Source organism: Lissotriton helveticus, chromosome 10 (genome assembly GCF_964261635.1).
Source record: "Lissotriton helveticus chromosome 10, aLisHel1.1, whole genome shotgun sequence".
Lineage (NCBI taxonomy): Eukaryota > Metazoa > Chordata > Amphibia > Caudata > Salamandridae > Lissotriton > Lissotriton helveticus.
Window position 1 is genome coordinate 16304864 of NC_136071.1, and position 20402 is coordinate 16325265.

General features: G+C 53.7%; 1 protein-coding gene across 1 annotated transcript in view; it reads left to right on the plus strand.

The window, feature by feature from the left end:
* The window catches only part of ATP2B3 (ATPase plasma membrane Ca2+ transporting 3), a 633319-nt gene that overhangs the window by 342892 nt on the left and 270025 nt on the right, over positions 1-20402 (plus strand). The window lies entirely within an intron of this gene.

Here is a 20402-nt window from a genome sequence, read left to right on the forward strand (position 1 = left end):
ACTTTACTACACTCGATTCTATGAATACACTACCCTAATCCACTCTATGCCACTGCACTCGACTCCAATCTACGCACCTCCCTCTACGCCACTCCACACCACTTTACTACACTCGATTCTATGATACACTACCCCAATCCACTCTATGCCACTGCACTCGACTCCAATCTATGCACCTCCCTCTACGCCACTCCATGCCACTTTACTACCCTCGATTCTATGATACCGTATCTCAATCCACTCTACGCCACCGCACTCTAAGACAATCTACCCCCTTTATGCTCTTCTATTCTACAACACTCTACTCCAATCTACGCACCTCCCTCTACGCCACTCCATGCCACTTTACTACACTCGATTCTATGAATAAACTACCCTAATTCACTCTATGCCACTGCACTCGACTCCAATCTACGCACCTCCCTCTACGCCACTCCACACCACTTTCCTACACTCGATTCTATGATACACTACCTCAATCCACTCTATGCCACTGCACTCGACTCCAATCTATGCACCTCCCTCTACGCCACTCCACGCCACTTTACTACCCTCGATTCTATGATACACTATCTCAATCCACTCTACGCCACCGCACTCTAAGACAATCTACCCCCTTTATGCTATTCTATTCTACAACACTCTGCTCCAATCTACGCACCTCCCTCTACGCCACTCCATGCCACTTTACTACCCTCGATTCTATGATACACTATCTCAATCCACTCTACGCCACCGCACTCTAAGACAATCTACCCCCTTTATGCTATTCTATTCTACAACACTCTACTCCAATCTACGCACCTCCCTCTACCCCACTCCATGCCACTTTACTACACTCGATTCTATGAATACACTACCCTAATCCACTCTATGCCACTGCACTCGACTCCAATCTACGCACCTCCCTCTACGCCACTCCACACCACTTTACTACACTCGATTCTATGATACACTACCCCAATCCACTCTATGCCACTGCACTCGACTCCAATCTATGCACCTCCCTCTACGCCACTCCATGCCACTTTACTACACTCGATTCTATGATACACAACCCCAATGCACTCTATGCCACTGCACTCTATGCCAATCTAGTCTGCACTACTGTACTGTACACTGCTTCACTACGGGCCACTCGACAAAATTCCACTCTATGACACTCCATTCAACGATACTCCACTTTATGATGCTCGACTTCATTCTATGACGCTCTACAACACCCTACGCACCTCCCTCTACGCCACTCCACGCCACTTTACTACACTCAATTCTATGATACACTACCCTAATCCACTCTATGCCACTCCACGACAATCTACCTCCTCCTCAAAGCCATTCTATTCTACAACACTCTACTCCAATCTACGCACCTCCCTCTACGCCACTCCATGCCACTTTACTACCCTCGATTCTATGATACACTATCTCAATCCACTCTACGCCACCGCACTCTAAGACAATCTACCCCCTTTATGCTATTCTATTCTACAACACTCTACTCCAATCTACGCACCTCCCTCTACGCCACTCCATGCCACTTTACTACACTCGATTCTATGAATACACTACCCTAATCCACTCTATGCCACTGCACTCGACTCCAATCTATGCACCTCCCTCTACGCCACTCCATGCCACTTTACTACACTCGATTCTATGATACACAACCCCAATGCACTCTATGCCACTGCACTCTATGCCAATCTAGTCTGCACTACTGTACTGTACACTGCTTCACTACGGGCCACTCGACAACATTCCACTCTATGACACTCCATTCAACGATACTCCACTTTATGATGCTCGACTTCATTCTATGACGCTCTACAACACCCTACGCACCTCCCTCTACGCCACTCCACGCCACTTTACTACACTCGATTCTATGATACACTACCCTTATCCACTCTATGCCACTCCACGACAATCTTCCTCCTCCTCAAAGCCATTCTATTCTACAACACTCTACTCCAATCTATGCACCTCCCTCTACGCCACTCCATGCCACTTTACTACACTCGATTCTATGATACACAACCCCAATGCACTCTATGCCACTGCACTCTATGCCAATCTAGTCTGCACTACTGTACTGTACACTGCTTCACTACGGGCCACTCGACAACATTCCACTCTATGACACTCCATTCAACGATACTCCACTTTATGATGCTCGACTTCATTCTATGACGCTCTACAACACCCTACGCACCTCCCTCTACGCCACTCCACGCCACTTTACTACACTCGATTCTATGATACACTACCCTTATCCACTCTATGCCACTCCACGACAATCTACCTCCTCCTCAAAGCCATTCTATTCTACAACACTCTACTCCAATCTACGCACCTCCCTCTACGCCACTCCATGCCACTTTACTACCCTCGATTCTATGATACACTATCTCAATCCACTCTACGCCACCGCACTCTAAGACAATCTACCCCCTTTATGCTATTCTATTCTACAACACTCTACTCCAATCTACGCACCTCCCTCTACGCCACTCCATGCCACTTTACTACCCTCGATTCTATGATACACTATCTCAATCCACTCTACGCCACCGCACTCTAAGACAATCTACCCCCTTTATGCTATTCTATTCTACAACACTCTACTCCAATCTACGCACCTCCCTCTACGCCACTCCACACCACTTTACTACACTCAATTCTATGATACACTACCCCAATCCACTCTATGCCACTGCACTCGACTCCAATCTATGCACCTCCCTCTACGCCACTCCACGCCACTTTACTACCCTCGATTCTATGATACACTATCTCAATCCACTCTACGCCACCGCACTCTAAGACAATCTACCCCCTTTATGCTATTCTATTCTACAACACTCTACTCCAATCTACGCACCTCCCTCTACGCCACTCCATGCCACTTTACTACCCTCGATTCTATGATACACTATCTCAATCCACTCTACGCCACCGCACTCTAAGACAATCTACCCCCTTTATGCTATTCTATTCTACAACACTCTACTCCAATCTACGCACCTCCCTCTACGCCACTCCACACCACTTTACTACACTCGATTCTATGATACACTACCCCAATCCACTCTATGCCACTGCACTCGACTCCAATCTATGCACCTCCCTCTACGCCACTCCACGCCACTTTACTACCCTCGATTCTATGATACACTATCTCAATCCACTCTACGCCACCGCACTCTAAGACAATCTACCCCCTTTATGCTATTCTATTCTACAACACTCTACTCCAATCTACGCACCTCCCTCTACGCCACTCCATGCCACTTTACTACACTCGATTCTATGAATACACTACCCTAATCCACTCTATGCCACTGCACTCGACTCCAATCTACGCACCTCCCTCTACGCCACTCCACGCCACTCCACGCCACTTTACTACACTCGATTCTATGAATACACTACCCTAATCCACTCTATGCCACTGCACTCGACTCCAATCTACGCACCTCCCTCTACGCCACTCCACACCACTTTACTACACTCGATTCTATGATACACTACCCCAATCCACTCTATGCCACTGCACTCGACTCCAATCTATGCACCTCCCTCTACGCCACTCCACACCACTTTACTACACTCGATTCTATGATACACTACCCCAATCCACTCTATGCCACTCCACTCGACTCCAATCTATGCACCTCCCTCTACGCCACTCCATGCCACTTTACTACACTCGATTCTATGATACACAACCCCAATGCACTCTATGCCACTGCACTCGACTCCAATCTACGCACCTCCCTGTACGCCACTCCACACCACTTTACTACACTCGATTCTATGATACACTACCCCAATCCACTCTATGCCACTCCACTCGACTCCAATCTATGCACCTCCCTCTACGCCACTCCACACCACTTTACTACACTCGATTCTATGATACACTACCCCAATCCACTCTATGCCACTCCACTCAACTCCAATCTATGCACCTCCCTCTACGCCACTCCATGCCACTTTACTACACTCGATTCTATGATACACAACCCCAATGCACTCTATGCCACTGCACTCTATGCCAATCTAGTCTGCACTACTGTACTGTACACTGCTTCACTACGGGCCACTCGACAACATTCCACTCTATGACACTCCATTCAACGATACTCCACTTTATGATGCTCGACTTCATTCTATGACGCTCTACAACACCCTACGCACCTCCCTCAACGCCACTCCACGCCACTTTACTACACTCGATTCTATGATACACTACCCTAATCCACTCTATGCCACTGCACTCGACTCCAATCTACACACCTCCCTCTACGCCACTCCACGCCACTTTACTACACTCGATTCTATGATACACTACCCCAATCCACTCTATGCCACTGCACTCTACTCCAATCTACGCACCTCCCTCTACGCCACTCCAGGCCACTTTACTACACTCGATTCTATGATACACTACCCTAATCCACTCTATGCCACTGCACTCGACTCCAATCTACACACCTCCCTCTACGCCACTCCACGCCACTTTACTACACTCGATTCTATGATACACTGTCCCAATCCACTCTATGCCACTGCACTCGACTCCAATCTACGCACCTCCCTCTACGCCACTCCATGCCACTTTACTACACTCGATTCTATGAATGCACTACCCTAATCCACTCTATGCCACTGCACTCGACTCCAATCTACCCCCCTCTCTATGCTATTCTATTCTACGACACTCTACTCCAATCTACACAACATCCTCTGCGGCATTCCACTCTGCTCTACACCACTCCATGCCATTCCCCTCTATGGCACTCTACTCCCTCCACAACACTCCCCCACACTGCGCAACACTATATACCAGTCCATTGCACTCCACTTCACTCCAATCCACTCCACTCTACTCCACTCCATAACACTCCACTGTACTCCACTTTACGACACTCCACGCCGCTCTCTTATATTCCACTAACTTTTACCCATACTGAATAGTAGCCACCTTGGTGTACAACATGGCTGAAACATATCGGCAAAGCCAATAATTCTTACGTAAGCAAACCTGTTTTGTTTGAGTGGGAGTGAGCAGGTCAGCCACAGGCCAGGCCTGGAGGGCAGCATTGTTTCTGAGAGGGACAGAGGACGGTCACCGGTCTCAAAAGCCCTCAGACAGTGAGTCACTCTTTGAAGAGCCCTGGCCTGGCGCTGCTCAGACAGCAGTGACGTCACTGGTGACGTGCGTGGGGTGCGACAGCAGCACGCATTAGCCGTTCGGCACTACTTTGTATCATGCACCGGAAGGGGGCACACACATGGTGTGTTCTTTTAAGGCATTAGCTGTGCGATGCTAATAGCATCACTACTTAGGCAGGCATCATATAACATGATACTACCCTAATTAAAGACATGTCTTTGTATTGTTCTCAATGTATTCCCATGCTGTTTACGTCATGATGATGTCATTTCCTCAGCGGAGCAGCATCTACCTGATTTTTCTGGCCATCATGAGGTCTGAGAAACAAAAGGTAAAGGTCTCTCCAGCCAGGCCCAAGAAATGAAGTGGCATATTATCAGCGGCCAGCGATAATTATCGCTGGCCATGCTTAGCAATAATTTTGTTATTGCAGGCTATCTCTGGAATTTATCGCCCTGGTAGCAGTGGTTTTCTCCAAAAACGAACGTGTGCTAAAATGCTGGGGCCGCCTTGTAAATATCGCGATGTGAACATCAGCGACATTTGCAAGGTTGTCCATCCGGGGTACGCCCAGCGACGCCCACTTTGCATCTCATTAGAGATGCAAAGGGAGGCGTTGGGGAAAAGGGTGCTAACATGCGATTAGGCATGGTAGCACCCTCTTGTAAATAGGGCGATAGTTTTATCTCTGCTTTTTGTCTTTTTAAGCCAAAAAAGCGGAGACAAAGCCCTTGTAAATATGTCCCAAAGTTTCTTTTAGCACTTCGGCAGGGTGTGGCCGGTCAGCAGTACATGTGCCCTAACATGGCCTGACTGTGAATGTTCGTCTCCATCCCGAGGCTGTAACCACCCGCCGCACCCCTCCCGGCCCTCTCCAACCCCCAGCTGACCAGGTGTGCCAGCCAACAGGACTGGGTGTCAGAGACGGACCAGAGGGCCACGCCCGGGCCCTTCAAGGAGCCAGGCCTGGAGGGTCCCTGAGGGCCACGCCCGGGGCCCTTCAAGGAGCCAGGCCTGGAGGGTCCCTGAGGGCCACGCCCGGGGCCCTTCAAGGAGCCAGGCCTGGAGGGTCCCTGAGGGCCACGCCCGGGCCCTTCAAGGAGCCAGACCTGGAGGGACCCTGAAACGCGGAGCCTCTTTGGCAATAGGAAGTGGTAGTGAACAGACCTATGACGCGCAGGGCACTGTATGTACAGGTCATCTCTGGACCGGTCGCAAGGTCAGGAACATACGTTACTCGCGCGAGGACCAACCCTGCAAGCGCAGCCTTATAAGACTTCCGGCCGGAAGTAGAGAATTGTTTCCCACAGGTGTCACTGCACTAGCCCACGCGACAAACCTCTGCTTCCGGCCGGCACGAGACCGGAAGTACAGGTCATTTCCATGTACTCTCTTGACCCACACCGTGAAAGTGATGCATCCTGGGCGCAACCACATGACCACTGACATGACAGCAGGCCAAGACACTGGGCATGCCACCTGGGCGTGCCGCTTGGGCCTGTCACCTGAGGTATGTCACCTGAGCCTGTCCACCAGAGCATGTCACCTGGGCATCCCTCCTGAGTATGCTACCTAAGCATGCCACTTTGGCAATGCACCTGGACAGCCAATCTGGGTATGACGCGTAAACATGTTATCTGGACAGCCCAGCTGGGTATGCCACCTGAGCATGTCACCTGGGCAATCAAGCTGTGTTTGCTGCTTAAACATGTTAACTGGGCAGCACAGCTGGGCATGCTTCTTAAACATGTGATCTGTGCAGCCCAGCTGGGTATGCCACCTGAGCATGTCACCTGGGCAGCCCAGCTGGGTATGCCACCTGAGCATGTCACCTGGGCAGCCCAGCTGGGCATGCCACCTGAGCATGTCACCTGGGCAGCCCAGCTGGGTATGCCACCTGAGCATGTCACCTGGGCAGCCCAGCTGGATATGCCACCTGAGCATGTCACCTGGGCAGCCCAGTTGGGCATGCCACCTGAGCATGTCACCTGGGCATCCCAGCTGGGTATGCCACCTGAGCATGTCACCTGGGCATCCCTCCTGGGTATGCCACCTGAGCATGTCACCTGGGCAGCCCAGCTGGGTATGCCACCTGAGCATGTCACCTGGGCAGCTCAGCTGGGTATGCCACCTGAGCATCTCACCTGGGCATCCCTCCTGGGTATGTCACCTGAGCATGTCACCTGGGCAGCCCAGCTGGGTATGACACCTGAGCATGTCACCTGGGCAGCCCAGCTAGATATGCCACCTGAGCATGTCACCTGGGCAGCCCAGTTGGGCATGCCACCTGAGCATGTCACCTGGGCAGCCCAGTTGGGCATGCCACCTGAGCATGTCACCTGGGCATCCCAGCTGGGTATGCCACCTGAGCATGTCACCTGGGCATCCCTCTTGGGTATGCCACCTGAGCATGTCACCTGGGCAGCCCAGCTGGGTATGCCACCTGAGCATGTCACCTGGGCAGCCCAGCTGGGTATGCCACCTGAGCATGTCACCTGGGCAGCCCAGCTGGATATGCCACCTGAGCATGTCACCTGGGCAGCCCAGTTGGGCATGCCACCTGAGCATGTCACCTGGGCAGCCCAGTTGGGCATGCCACCTGAGCATGTCACCTGGGCAGCCCAGCTGGGTATGCCACCTGAGCATGTCACCTGGGCATCCCTCCTGGGTATGCCACCTGGGCATGTCACCTGGGCAGCCCAGCTGGGTATGCCACCTGAGCATGTCACCTGGGCAGCCCAGCTGGGTATGCCACCTGAGCATGTCACCTGGGCATCCCTCCTGGGTATGCCACCTGAGCATGTCACCTGGGCAGCCCAGCTGGGTATGACACCTGAGCACGTCACCTGGGCAGCCCAGCTGGGTATGTCACCTGAGCATGTCACCTGGGCAGCCCAGCTGGGTATGCCACCTGAGCATGTCACCTGGGCAGCCCAGCTGGGTATGACACCTGAGCATGTCACCTGGGCAGCGCAGCTGGGTATGCCACCTGAGCATGTCACCTGGGCATCCCAGCTGGGTATGCCACCTGAGCATGTCACCTGGGCAGTCCAGCTGGATATGCCACCTGAGCTTGTCACCTGGGCAGCCAAGCTGTGTATGCCACCTGAGCATGTCACCTGTGCAGCCCATATGCCTATGCCACCTGAGCATGTCACCTGGGCAGTCCAGCTGGATATGCCACCTGAGCTTGTCACCTGGGCAGCCCAGCCGGGTATGCCACCTGAGCATGTCACCTGGGCAGCCCAGCTGGGTATGCCACCTGAGCATGTCACCTGGGCAGCCAAGCTGGGTATGACACCTGAGCATGTCACCTGGGCAGCTCAGCTGGGTATGTCACCTGAGCTTGTCACCTGGGCAGCCCAGCTGGGTATGACACCTGAGCATGTCACCTGGGCAGCCCAGCTGGGTATGCCACCTCAGCATGTCACCTGGGCAGCCCAGCTGGGTATGTCACCTGAGCTTGTCACCTGGGCAGCCCAGCTGGGTATGACACCTGAGCATGTCACCTGGGCAGCCCAGCTGGGTATGCCACCTCAGCATGTCACATGGGCAGCACAGCTGGGTATGCCACCTGAGCATGTCACCTGGGCAGCCCAGCTGGGTATGTCACCTGAGCATGTCACCTGGGCAGCCCAGCTGGGTATGTCACCTAAGCTTGTCACCTGGGCAGCCCAGCTGGGTATGACACCTGAGCATGTCACCTGGGCATCCCTCCTGGGTATGCCACCTCAGCATGTCACCTGGGCAGCCCAGCTGGGTATGCCACCTCAGCATGTCACCTGTGCAGTCGAGCTGGGTATGCCACCTCAGCATGTCACCTGGGCAGTCCAACTGGGTATGCCACCTGAGCATGTTACCTGTGCAGTCCAGCTGGGTATGCCACCTCAGCATGTCACCTGGGCAGCCCAGCTGGGTATGCCACCTGAGCATGTCAGCTGGGCAGTCCAGCTGGGTATGACACCTGAGCATGTCACCTGGGCAGTCCAGCTGGGTATGCCACCTGAGCATGTCACCTGGGCAGCCAAGCTGTGTATGCCACCTGAGCATGTCACCTGGGCAGCCCAGCTGGGTATGACACCTGAGCATGTCACCTGTGCAGCTCAGCTGGGTATGACACCTGAGCATGTCACCTGGGCAGCCCAGCTGGGTATGTCACCTGAGCATGTCACCTGTGCAGTCCAACTGGGTATGACACCTGAGCATGTCACCTGTGCAGCTCAGCTGGGTATGACACCTGAGCATGTCACCTGGGCAGCCCAGCTGGGTATGCCACCTGAGCATGTCACCTGGGCAGCCAAGCTGTGTATGCCACCTGAGCATGTCACCTGTGCAGCTCAGCTGGGTATGACACCTGAGCATGTCACCTGGGCAGCCCAGCTGGGTATGTCACCTGAGCATGTCACCTGTGCAGTCCAGCTGGGTATGCCACCTGAGCATGTCACCTGGGCAGTCCAGCTGGGTATGCCACCTGAGCATGTCACCTGGGCAGCCAAGCTGTGTATGCCACCTGAGCATGTCACCTGGGCAGCCCAGCTGGGTATGCCACCTGAGCATGTCACCTGGGCAGCCAAGCTGTGTATGCCACCTCAGCATGTCACCTGTGCAGCCCAGCTGGGTATGACACCTGAGCATGTCACCTGGGCACGCTGGGCAATTGCTGCAAATACCTCGACCCAGCGGACTGGTTCAGTGTGATGCTGGTGCTGAGTGTGAGTGGGCAGTGGGCACTCACTAGCCCCGGGCCGGTGGCCCCTCAGAAGCCTGAGGGGCAATCTCACAAGTGGAGCAGAATGGGACTTTCCAGGAGTTCAGCAACACACGCGCTTTCTGTTGTTAATTGTTATTTTTGTTAACTTTAACCCGTTCCGCGGTGTGGGCGTTCTACAGAGTGGGCGAAGCTGCCTCGGGCAACGGTCGTTCACCGCACCCGCGAGGTAGTTCTAGCGTCGGCCTCTGGCCGACACGAGCACGGAATGGGTTAATATAACTTAGTACAATCAAGGGTGAGGGAGCAGTACTGAAGAGCAAATGGGAAAAGAAAACGTTCAGTAAAATTACTCAATGACTAAATTCTCGTGATTCCAAAACGCCTCGTCTCAGTGAATTCCAGCTGCATTTTCCTTTTTCTTTCTTGGTGTTTTCTGAGGTCTCACTCCTCAAGCTTCCAACTGTACTCTGTGTCCTGTCCTAGCTATCTCTTCTGTAATTCCATTGTATGCTTTTTCTTTATCGATGTATAAACCCATGGGGTTCCAGATTTCCCTAAACCTCCAAGATGGCCGCCAGTCCCAGGCACCCTGTCTGTACCTTCCCCGTCTGCCACATCTGTGCTCTCTGGGTCGTGCAGCAGTTGTCTCATACAGAGCCTACTATCAACTGTTTTTAGGTCTCGCCTAAGACAGCGCTTGCAAGAGATACTGTATGCTACGAGGGGCTTAGAGCCCAGCCCTTGATTACCATTGGCTGGCTTCGTTGTCACTCTTACTTACCGCCTCCTAATTGACCAGCGCCTGCCAGCTTCACTTCCTCTTCTTTCATGAGCAGCATGGACCAAGTACTGATCGCTTCATCTTAATTAGTGTCCTTCTGCTGATTGTACTGTGAATGAGGTACTATTTTTAATTCTTCTGTCCCTGTCCTCCTCGTTCATGTTGCTTCTTCCTGTCCCCCTAGTGTCCATTTTGGTTTTTACTCCCACTCCCTGTCCGAGTTGCTTCTTCCCCTCCCACCCCCTGTCCGTGTTGCTTCTTACCCCCCACCCCCTGTCCGTGTTGCTTCTTACCCCCCACCCCCTGTCCGTGTTGCTTCTTCCTGTCCCATCCCCCTGTCCGTGTTGCTTCTTCCCCTCCCACCCCTGTCCGTGTTGCTTCTTACCCCCCACCCCCTGTCCGTGTTGCTTCTTACCCCTCACCCCAGTCCGTGTTGCTTCTTCCCCTCCCACCCCCTGTCTGTGTTGCTTCTTCCCCTCCCACCCCCTGTCTGTGTTGCTTCTTCCTGTCCCACCCCCTGTCCGTGTTGCTTCTTCCCCTCCCACCCCCTGTCCGTGTTGCTTCTTCCCCTCCCACCCCCTGTCTGTGTTGCTTCTTCCTGTCCCACCCCCTGTCTGTGTTGCTTCTTCCCCTCCCACACCCTGTCCGTGTTGCTTTTTTCCCCTCCCACGCCTGTCCGTGTTGCTTCTTCCCCTCCCACCCCCTGTCCGTGTTGCTTCTTACCCTCCCACCCCTGTCTGTGTTGCTTCTTCCCCTCCCACCCCTGTCTGTGTTGCTTCTTCCTGTCCCACCCCCTGTCTGTGTTGCTTCTTCCCCTCCCACACCCTGTCCGTGTTGCTTCTTCCCCTCCCACCCCCTGTCCGTGTTGCTTTTTTCCCCTCCCACGCCTGTCCGTGTTGCTTCTTCCCCTCCCACCCCCTGTCCATGTTGCTTCTTACCCTCCCACCCCCTGTCTGTGTTGCTTCTTCCCCTCCCACCCCCTGTCCGTGTTGCTTCTTCCCCTCCCACGCCTGTCCGTGTTGCTTCTTCCCCTCCCACCCCCTGTCCGTGTTGCTTCTTACCCTCCCACCCCTGTCTGTGTTGTTTCTTCCCCTCCCACCCCCTATCCGTGTTGCTTCTTCCCCTCCCACCCCCTGTCCGTGTTGTTTCTTCCCCTCCCACACCCTGTCTGTATTGCTTCTTACCCTCCCACCCCTGTCCGTGTTGCTTCTTCCCCTCCCACCCCCTGTCCGTGTTGTTTCTTCCCCTCCCACGCCTGTCCGTGTTGCTTCTTCCCCTCCCACCCCCTGTCCGTGTTGTTTCTTCCCCTCCCACACCCTGTCTGTGTTGCTTCTTACTCTCCCACCCCTGTCCGTGTTGTTTCTTCCCCTCCCACCCCCTGTCCGTGTTGTTTCTTCCCCTCCCACCCCCTGTCCGTGTTGCTTCTTCCCCTCCCACCCCCTGTCCGTGTTGCTTCTTCCCCTCCCACCCCCTGTCTGTGTTGCTTCTTCCCCTCCCACCCCGGTCCGTGTTGCTTCTTCCCCTCCCACCCCCTGTCTGTGTTGCTTCTTCCCCATTCACCCCCGTCTGTGTTGCTTCTTCCCCACTCACCCCCGTCTGTGTTGCTTGTTCCCCTCCCACCCCCTGTCTGTGTTGTTTCTTCCCCACTCACCCCCGTCTGTGTTGCTTCTTCCCCACTCACCCCCGTCTGTGTTGCTTTTTCCCCTCCCACCCCCTGTCCGTGTTGCTTCTTCCCCTCCCACCCCTGTCCGTGTTGCTTCTTCCCCTCCCACCCCCTGTCTGTGTTGCTTCTTCCCCTCCCACCCCCTGTCTGTGTTGTTTCTTCCCCTCCCACCCCCTGTCTGTGTTGCTTCTTCCCCTCCCACCCCCTGTCTGTGTTGTTTCTTCCCCTCCCACCCCCTGTCCGTGTTGCTTCTTCCCCTCCCACCCCTGTCCGTGTTGCTTCTTACCCTCCCACCCCCTGTCTGTGTTGCTTCTTCCCCTCCCACTCCCTGTCCCTGTTGCTTCTTACCCTCCCACCCCCTGTCTGTGTTGCTTCTTACCCTCCCACCCCCTGTCTGTGTTGCTTCTTCCCCTCCCACCCCCTGTCTGCGTTGTTTCTTCCCCTCCCACCCCCTGTCTGTGTTGCTTCTTCCCCTCCCACCCCCTGTCCGTGTTGCTTCTTCCCCTCCCACACCCTGTCCGTGTTGCTTCTTCCCCTCCCACACCCTGTCCGTGTTGCTTTTTTCCCCTCCCACGCCTGTCCGTGTTGCTTCTTCCCCTCCCACCCCCTGTCTGTGTTGCTTCTTCCCCTCCCACCCCCTGTCTGTGTTGTTTCTTCCCCTCCCACCCCCTGTCTGTGTTGCTTCTTCCCCTCCCACCCCCTGTCCGTGTTGCTTCTTCCCCTCCCACACCCTGTCCGTGTTGCATCTTCCCCTCCCACACTCTGTCCGTGTAGCTTTTTTCCCCTCCCACGCCTGTCCGTGTTGCTTCTTCCCCTCCCACCCCCGGTCCGTGTTGCTTCATCCCCTCCCACCGCCTGTCCGTGTTGCTTCTTCCCCTCCCACCCCGTCTGTGTTGCTTCTTACCCTCCCACCCCCTGTCCGTGTTGCTTCTTCCCCTCCCACCCGTCTGTGTTGCTTCTTACCCTCCCACCCCCTGTCCGTGTTGCTTCTTCCCCTCCCACCCCCTGTCCGTGTTCTTTCTTCCCCTCCCACCCCCTGTCCGTGTTGCTTCTTACCCTCCCACCCCTGTCCGTGTTGCTTCTTCTCCTCCCACCCCCTGTCTGTGCTGCTTCTTCCCCTCCCACCCTCTGTCTGTGTTGCTTCTTCCCCTCCCACACCCTGTCCATGTTGCTTCTTCCCCTCCCACCCTCTGTCTGTGTTGCTTCTTTCTGTCCCACCCCCTGTCCGTGTTGCTTCTTACCCTCCCACCCCCTGTCCGTGTTGCTTCTTCCCCTCCCACCCCCTGTCTGTGCTGCTTCTTCCCCTCCCACCCTCTGTCTGTGTTGCTTCTTCCCCTCCCACACCCTGTCCATGTTGCTTCTTCCCCTCCCACCCTCTGTCTGTGTTGCTTCTTCCCCTCCCACCCTCTGTCTGTGTTGCTTCTTCCCCTCCCACCCTCTGTCTGTGTTGCTTCTTCCCCTCCCACCCTCCGTCTGTGTTGCTTCTTCTCCTCCCACCCTCTGTCTGTGTTGCTTATTCCCCTCCCACCCCCTGTCTGTGTTGCTTCTTCCCCTCCCACACCCGGTCCGTGTTGCTTCTTCCCCTCCCACCCCCTGTCCGTGTTGCTTCTTACCCTTCCACCCCTGTCCGTGTTGCTTCTTCCCCTCCCACCCCCTGTCTGTGCTGCTTCTTCCCCTCCCACCCTCTGTCTGTGTTGCTTCTTCCCCTCCCACCCTCTGTCTGTGTTGCTTCTTCCCCTCCCACCCTCTGTCTGTGTTGCTTCTTCCCCTCCCACCCTCTGTCTGTGTTGCTTCTTCTCCTCCCACCCTCTGTCTGTGTTGCTTCTTCTCCTCCCACCCTCTGTCTGTGCTGCTTCTTCCCCTCCCACCCTCTGTCTGTGTTGCTTCTCCTACTCCCACCCTCTGTCTGTGTTGCTTCTTCCCCTCCCACCCTCTGTTTGTGTTGCTTCTTCCCCTCCCACCCTCTGTCTGTGTTGCTTCTTCTCCTCCCACCCCCTGTCTGTGTTGCTTCTTACCCTCCCACCCCTGTCCGTGTTGCTTCTTCCCCTCCCACCCTCTGTCTGTGTTGCTTCTTCTCCTCCCACCCCCTGTCTGTGTTGCTTCTTACCCTCCCACCCCTGTCCGTGTTGTTTCTTCCCCTCCCACCCCGTCTGTGCTGCTTCTTCCCCTCCCACCCCCTGTCCGTGTTGCTTCTTACCCTTCCACCCCTGTCCGTGTGGTTTCTTCCCCTCCCACCCCCTGTCTGTGCTGCTTCTTCCCCTCCCACCCTCTGTCTGTGTTGCTTCTTCTCCTCCCACCCTCTGTCTGTGTTGCTTCTTCTCCTCCCACCCTCTGTCTGTGTTGCTTCTTCCCCTCCCACCCTCTGTCTGTGTTGCTTCTTCCCCTCCCACCCTCTGTCTGTGTTGCTTCTTACCCTCCCACCCCCTGTCCGTGTTGTTTCTTACCCTCCCACCCCCGTCTGTGCTGCTTCTTCCCCTCCCACCCCCTGTCTGTGTTGCTTCTTCCCCTCCCACACCCTGTCCATGTCGCTTCTTCCCCTCCCACCCCCTGTCCGTGTTGCTTCTTACCCTTCCACCCCGTCCGTGTTGCTTCTTCCCCTCCCACCCCCTGTCTGTGCTGCTTCTTCCCCTCCCACCCTCTGTCTGTGTTGCTTCTTCTCCTCCCACCCTCTGTCTGTGTTGCTTCTTCCCCTCCCACCCTCTGTCTGTGTTGCTTCTTCCCCTCCCACCCTCTGTCTGTGTTGCTTCTTCTCCTCCCACCCTCTGTCCGTCTTGCTTCTTCTCCTCCCACCCTCTGTCTGTGCTGCTTCTTCCCCTCCCACCCTGTGTCTGTGTTTCTTCTTCCCCTCCCACCCCTGTCCGTGTTGTTTCTTACCCTCCCACCCCTGTCCGTGTTGCTTCTTACCCTCCCACCCTCTGTCTGTGTTGCTTCTTCTCCTCCCACCCTCTGTCTGTGCTGCTTCTTCCCCTCCCACCCTCTGTCTGTGTTGCTTCTCCTACTCCCACCCTCTGTCTGTGTTGCTTCTTACCCTCCCACCCCTGTCCGTGTTGTTTCTTACCCTCCCACCCCCGTCTGTGCTGCTTCTTCCCCTCCCACCCTCTGTCTGTGTTGTTTCTTCCCCTCCCACCCCCTGTCTGTGTTTCTTCTTCCCCTCCCACCCCCTGTCCGTGTTGCTTGTTCTGCTCCCACTCCCATCTCCCACCCTCTCGTCTGTGCTGCCAGAAAAAAAGTGCACGTCCGCGGCCAGCGATGGACATATCATAGTTGTTTTTTGTTTTTCTTTTACATCCCTTTGCCCCTTACTTCCTTCCCTCCCATCCTCGCTTCTATTTCCATGTTGCCCATTATTTCAATATAGGGGTGGGCGTTGTGGGCATAGCGGGGCTGCGCGGAGTGCCAATGAGACGGAACCAATCTCCGCACACTCGCGTAGCTCCGCTACGCGCTGCCTGCCTCCCGTACGCACTATTAAAACATTAAAAAATAACAATTTAAAACACCTTACCTGATCGGCGAAGTAGTCGCGATGGAGGAAGAGAGAAGCCTGGGGACGCCGCCTATCAGGTAAGGTGTTTTAAATTGTTACTTTTTAACAGTGCGGGCGGGAGGAGGGTGGGAGGCCAACTCCGCTCCGCCGCGAGTGTGTGGAGATTTTCCTGCTCCGCCTACTTTGCGGAATGCGGAACAGGCAAAATTCCACGCATTCCGTGGGCAGAACGGAGATGTCCGCCCACCCCTAATTTTGAACCCTCCCTCCCATTGTCCTTGTGGCCAACCCTGACCAGTTATGAGAAAAAAAGTGCTATGATGCGGTCAACTCTTGAAATATCAGAGTTTTTTCCTAACTTTTAGCCATGATGCGCACCAGCCGCGCTGCTCTATAACTTGCTCAAATGTATGGACGCAGCCAGTAGCTCTTGGTTCTGTGAGACCTATTGGCTTTGCCAATTCTTGTTCATTCTTGAGTTTCCTGCCATCCTCTACCAGGAGTGTCCTGGCCCCACTGGACCTGCTGTCACTTGTACAGCATCTCAGAGGCTTGTGAAAACAGCTGTCCAGGGGTGTTTAATCTGGACGAGGTCACAAAACACACGCTCCAGGGCCCCAGGGCCACCGGCCGCCATGGCCCCTCCTGGGCCCATCCTGCAGGACCGAAAATCACTTTGCTGGGTTCTGGCGTCTTGTTCAGAGAGGAATAAAGGTCGAAAATAACATGATGTGCTTTAATAAGACGTGTATATAATCAATTTGTGGACTGTATTGTACTGCTGTCCTTCATCTGCTTACAAGCCCAGGACTTGTCGGGGGACCGATAAGACAAAATCCTAAACTTACTACTTATGGTATTCACAGAAGTTAGGATTTTGTCATAAATTTGTCTTAAAACAGGCTTAAGACAAAATCCTAACTTACGTCTGTCTTAAGTCGGTTGTATGTCATTACAGGGCGGGCTTTTACCCCGCATGCCATTACAACGCGGGGATTACAACGAAAGTCGTTGCAACGACTTTCGCTGGAGGGTGCTGGATAGTGGAATAGTTTAATTTTCTATTCCAACTCCAGCCCACGTTGACAGTAGGGATGGTGTTGGATTGAAAATTAAGCTATTCCCTATCCAACAGCGCCCTCCAGCGAAAGTCGTTGTAACGACTTTCGTTGTAATCCCTGCGCTGTAATGGCAGTGCGGGGTAATCCCCGCGTTGTAATGGCTGTTCTCCGTCTTTAATCTGTTTTAAGACAAATTTAAGACAAAATCCTAACTTCTGTGAATACCAAAAGTAGTACGTTTAGGATTTTGTCTAAAGTTAGTTCTGTGAATCGGCCCCTACGGGTCTCCATTATTTGAGTGTTGAATAGATTTGTCACAACATCCGGAACCTGGAAATATATTGACTACATCACTTCCCCTTTATTTCTGAAGATCCAAGATAAAGTGTCATCCTTTATTCCTGATTTTCCATGTTAATATTTGTTTGCAGCCACTTTATCACTGAATGTTTGTTTTGTAGAGTTTAGAGATGCTTCCCCGTTGTTACAAATGGGATTTTTGGTAGGCGAGGGCAAGCACCTCAGCCTGCCAGAAACCACCACTCTAGTAAGGGCAAGTGAGTTACACGCTCAAGATAACCCCTGCTCTCCCCCTTGGTAGCTTGGCACAAGCAGGCAGGCTTATCCCAGAGGCAATGTGTAAAGCGTAGTAATTTACAGGGGATTATAGACATGACAGGGCCAATGTCAGAACCATCACAAAGCACAAGTAGCAAATATAAGGTAACCATCAACTACTGGTAGAAATACTGTACTTCGCATTATCACAAGCATCATAAACGCATTATGTCTGCATCATTTTAGACATATACACATTATGCATAAATTAAACTTAGAGGAGTGCACCATAGTAACACCCCCCATGTGCATACATCACCTTTAGCTTAAATGCATTATGCATTCCTTTGGGGCCTTGCGCCCTACCAGTGCACACAGGTACTCCAAATGACCCCAGGCCAACTGGCCTTCTCTGGGGCTCAAATGTCCTTTGTCCCAAATGTTGGGGCTTGCAATTATAGGGCCTCCCAAGTAGCCCTCCGGCTGCCAAAGCAGCGAAACCAAGGTGTGCAACACACTGGGGCAGGGGTTGCAACTCACCCCTTCCTCATCACAATAAGCATGCCCCCGTCGTTGCAGCTGCCTGCGCTCCTGTGGTGCAGCTGTGTGCAAAGTGAACACTGACACAACAGTGCCTTTGAAGACCCACTTCGGGACTTCTGGAGCAAATTGCCCCCACGTTGCAGCTGCCCGCTGTCCGGCGGGGCAGCGGGTGAAATTAGCTAAGGCACACAGTGCCTTTCGAGCCCCACTCCAGGACTATACACCAAAATGTCTCCAGTGGTGGGGACACCTCACTCGGCCTCTCCTGCATGGAAACTCCCTCGCTGGCCAGACTTACCCTCATTCTGGCAATTCGGACCCCTGCGGCTTCACGGCATGGCTTCACTCCTCCGTACCTATCAGCAGGGGAGCCTCTGGATGAGCGTCTCCTCTCGTAGGGGTGACCACGCCTATTAATATTAATAATAAAGTTGTTTATAAAGCGCCTTGCGACGCCATCCCGGCATGTCCCCGCTCTATGGAGAGAAGATAAGCAAGCAGAATTAGCAACACAACCACCTGCAAACTACATTACAGGTTGTACAGGTGGGTTTTTAAGAGACTTCTAAATTTAGTCTCGGATTTTTCCAGTCTCAGGCCTATTGGGAGTCTGTTCCAATTTTTTTATTTTATTTATTTATTTTTTATTTATTTTTTATTTATTTTTTATTACCAGGCCTTCCATCGGCTTCTTTGTTGCGGGGGGAGCCCACGAGGCTCCGTCTCGCCCTCCTGGGACCATCGCTTGCACTACGTGGGGCTACCACCAGTACGGGAGCCCCGCCCAACTACATGCCGTTTCTGTGCCTCTCAGCCCCGCCCACAAACAGGCACGGATGCCTGACTTCCGGGTCCCATTCGAGGTGTGGAGCTTTTCGGACCTCGGAAAATGCACGGTGGGCTCCCGCTTCACTCCGGGGAGCACACCAATGTGGGGTAGGCTCCCACTTTACTCCGCAAGGCACACAAATGTGGGGTGGGCTTCCGCATCATTTCTGAAGCACCCACAATGCGGGCTAGGCTCCCGCTTCACCTTAAGGCGGGGTGGGGGAATCCCCATGCTGGGATTCCCTCGGGACGCTCTTCACATCCTGGAGCAGTAGGGACACTTTGGCAGCCCAGCGCTGCAAGGCTCCATCACTCTCCTTGTCTTGGAGCACCAGAAAAGAAACAGTGCAGCGCTCACGAGGCGCTTTGAATCCCCAAGTTTCAAGGGCACAAGGCTGGGCCCAGGCATGCCAGCTCACAGGGCCCTCCAGCAGGGAGGCAGTCCCTCGTGGCGGTTCTTCCTGGGGCCCAGCAAGCAGCAAGTATCCCAAAGCAAGGAAGCACACTTTCATGGGGTCACAGCCCCAGTATATATACATTATTTCTCCTTGTCTGCCCTGGCTCAGGGCTTGGGGAACCAGTCTCAACTGGTTCTGGGGGGTGTTGAAGCACTCTGTTTGCCAGGCTTCCACCCTCCTTTGTCAGGCAGGCTCGGACCTCAGCATTCACCTAGGCAGATACAGACCTATTCATGGTCAGGGGACTACTCCTCCCACTACTCCAAATGCAGATCTCCTATTCAGCCTAGCGCTGACTCACCCTGCCCTCCCTGGAGCCACACACCTCACCAGCCCCTGTCACTCCAGAGCCAGACATGCAATACACATCAGGCAGGCAGACACATAGCACACAGAAATGCCAACTTCTAAAAGAAGGATTTCTAAAAGAGTGATAATAAATTTGCGCACACCATCGCGCAACATTTATTATTACCATTCCAAACATACCAAACTTGATCATGCTGCTCCTCTTATATCAGGAATTACTACTGAAATACTTATCAGGGAATCCCCAATGCATTCCTATGAGAGGGCAGCCTCACAGCAGTGAGAAACCAAAATGGCTGTTTGTCACTACCAGGACATGTGACACACTTAAGGTACATGCCCTACCTTTTACCTACAATGCACCCTGGCCACAGGGCTAGCTAGAGCCTACCTTAGGGTTGACTGACATGCAGTAAAAGGGGGTGTCACAGACGTGGCACACACTTTAGGTGTCACGTCACAGCGGCAGTAACACTGTGCGCAGAGGCCCTGCAATGGCAGAGGCCTGAGACAGGTTGTAAAGGCTACTTTGGTGGCGGTTCAATCAGTGCTGCAAGCCCACCAGTAGCATTTAATTTACTGGCTCTGAGATACCACTTTACAAGGGACTGACAGGTAAATTAAATATGCCAAATAGTTGTTGACCAATCTTACCATGTTTACCACAGAAAGCACACGCACTTTAAACTGGAAAGCAGTGCTAAAGTGCCCAGAGTTCTAAAACCACCAACACCATGTCAGAAAAAAGGCTAGGAGTAAGGCAGGGATGACCCTGCAAAATAGTCCAACACCCATCATTAGTACAGTCTCCTTGTTTTCTT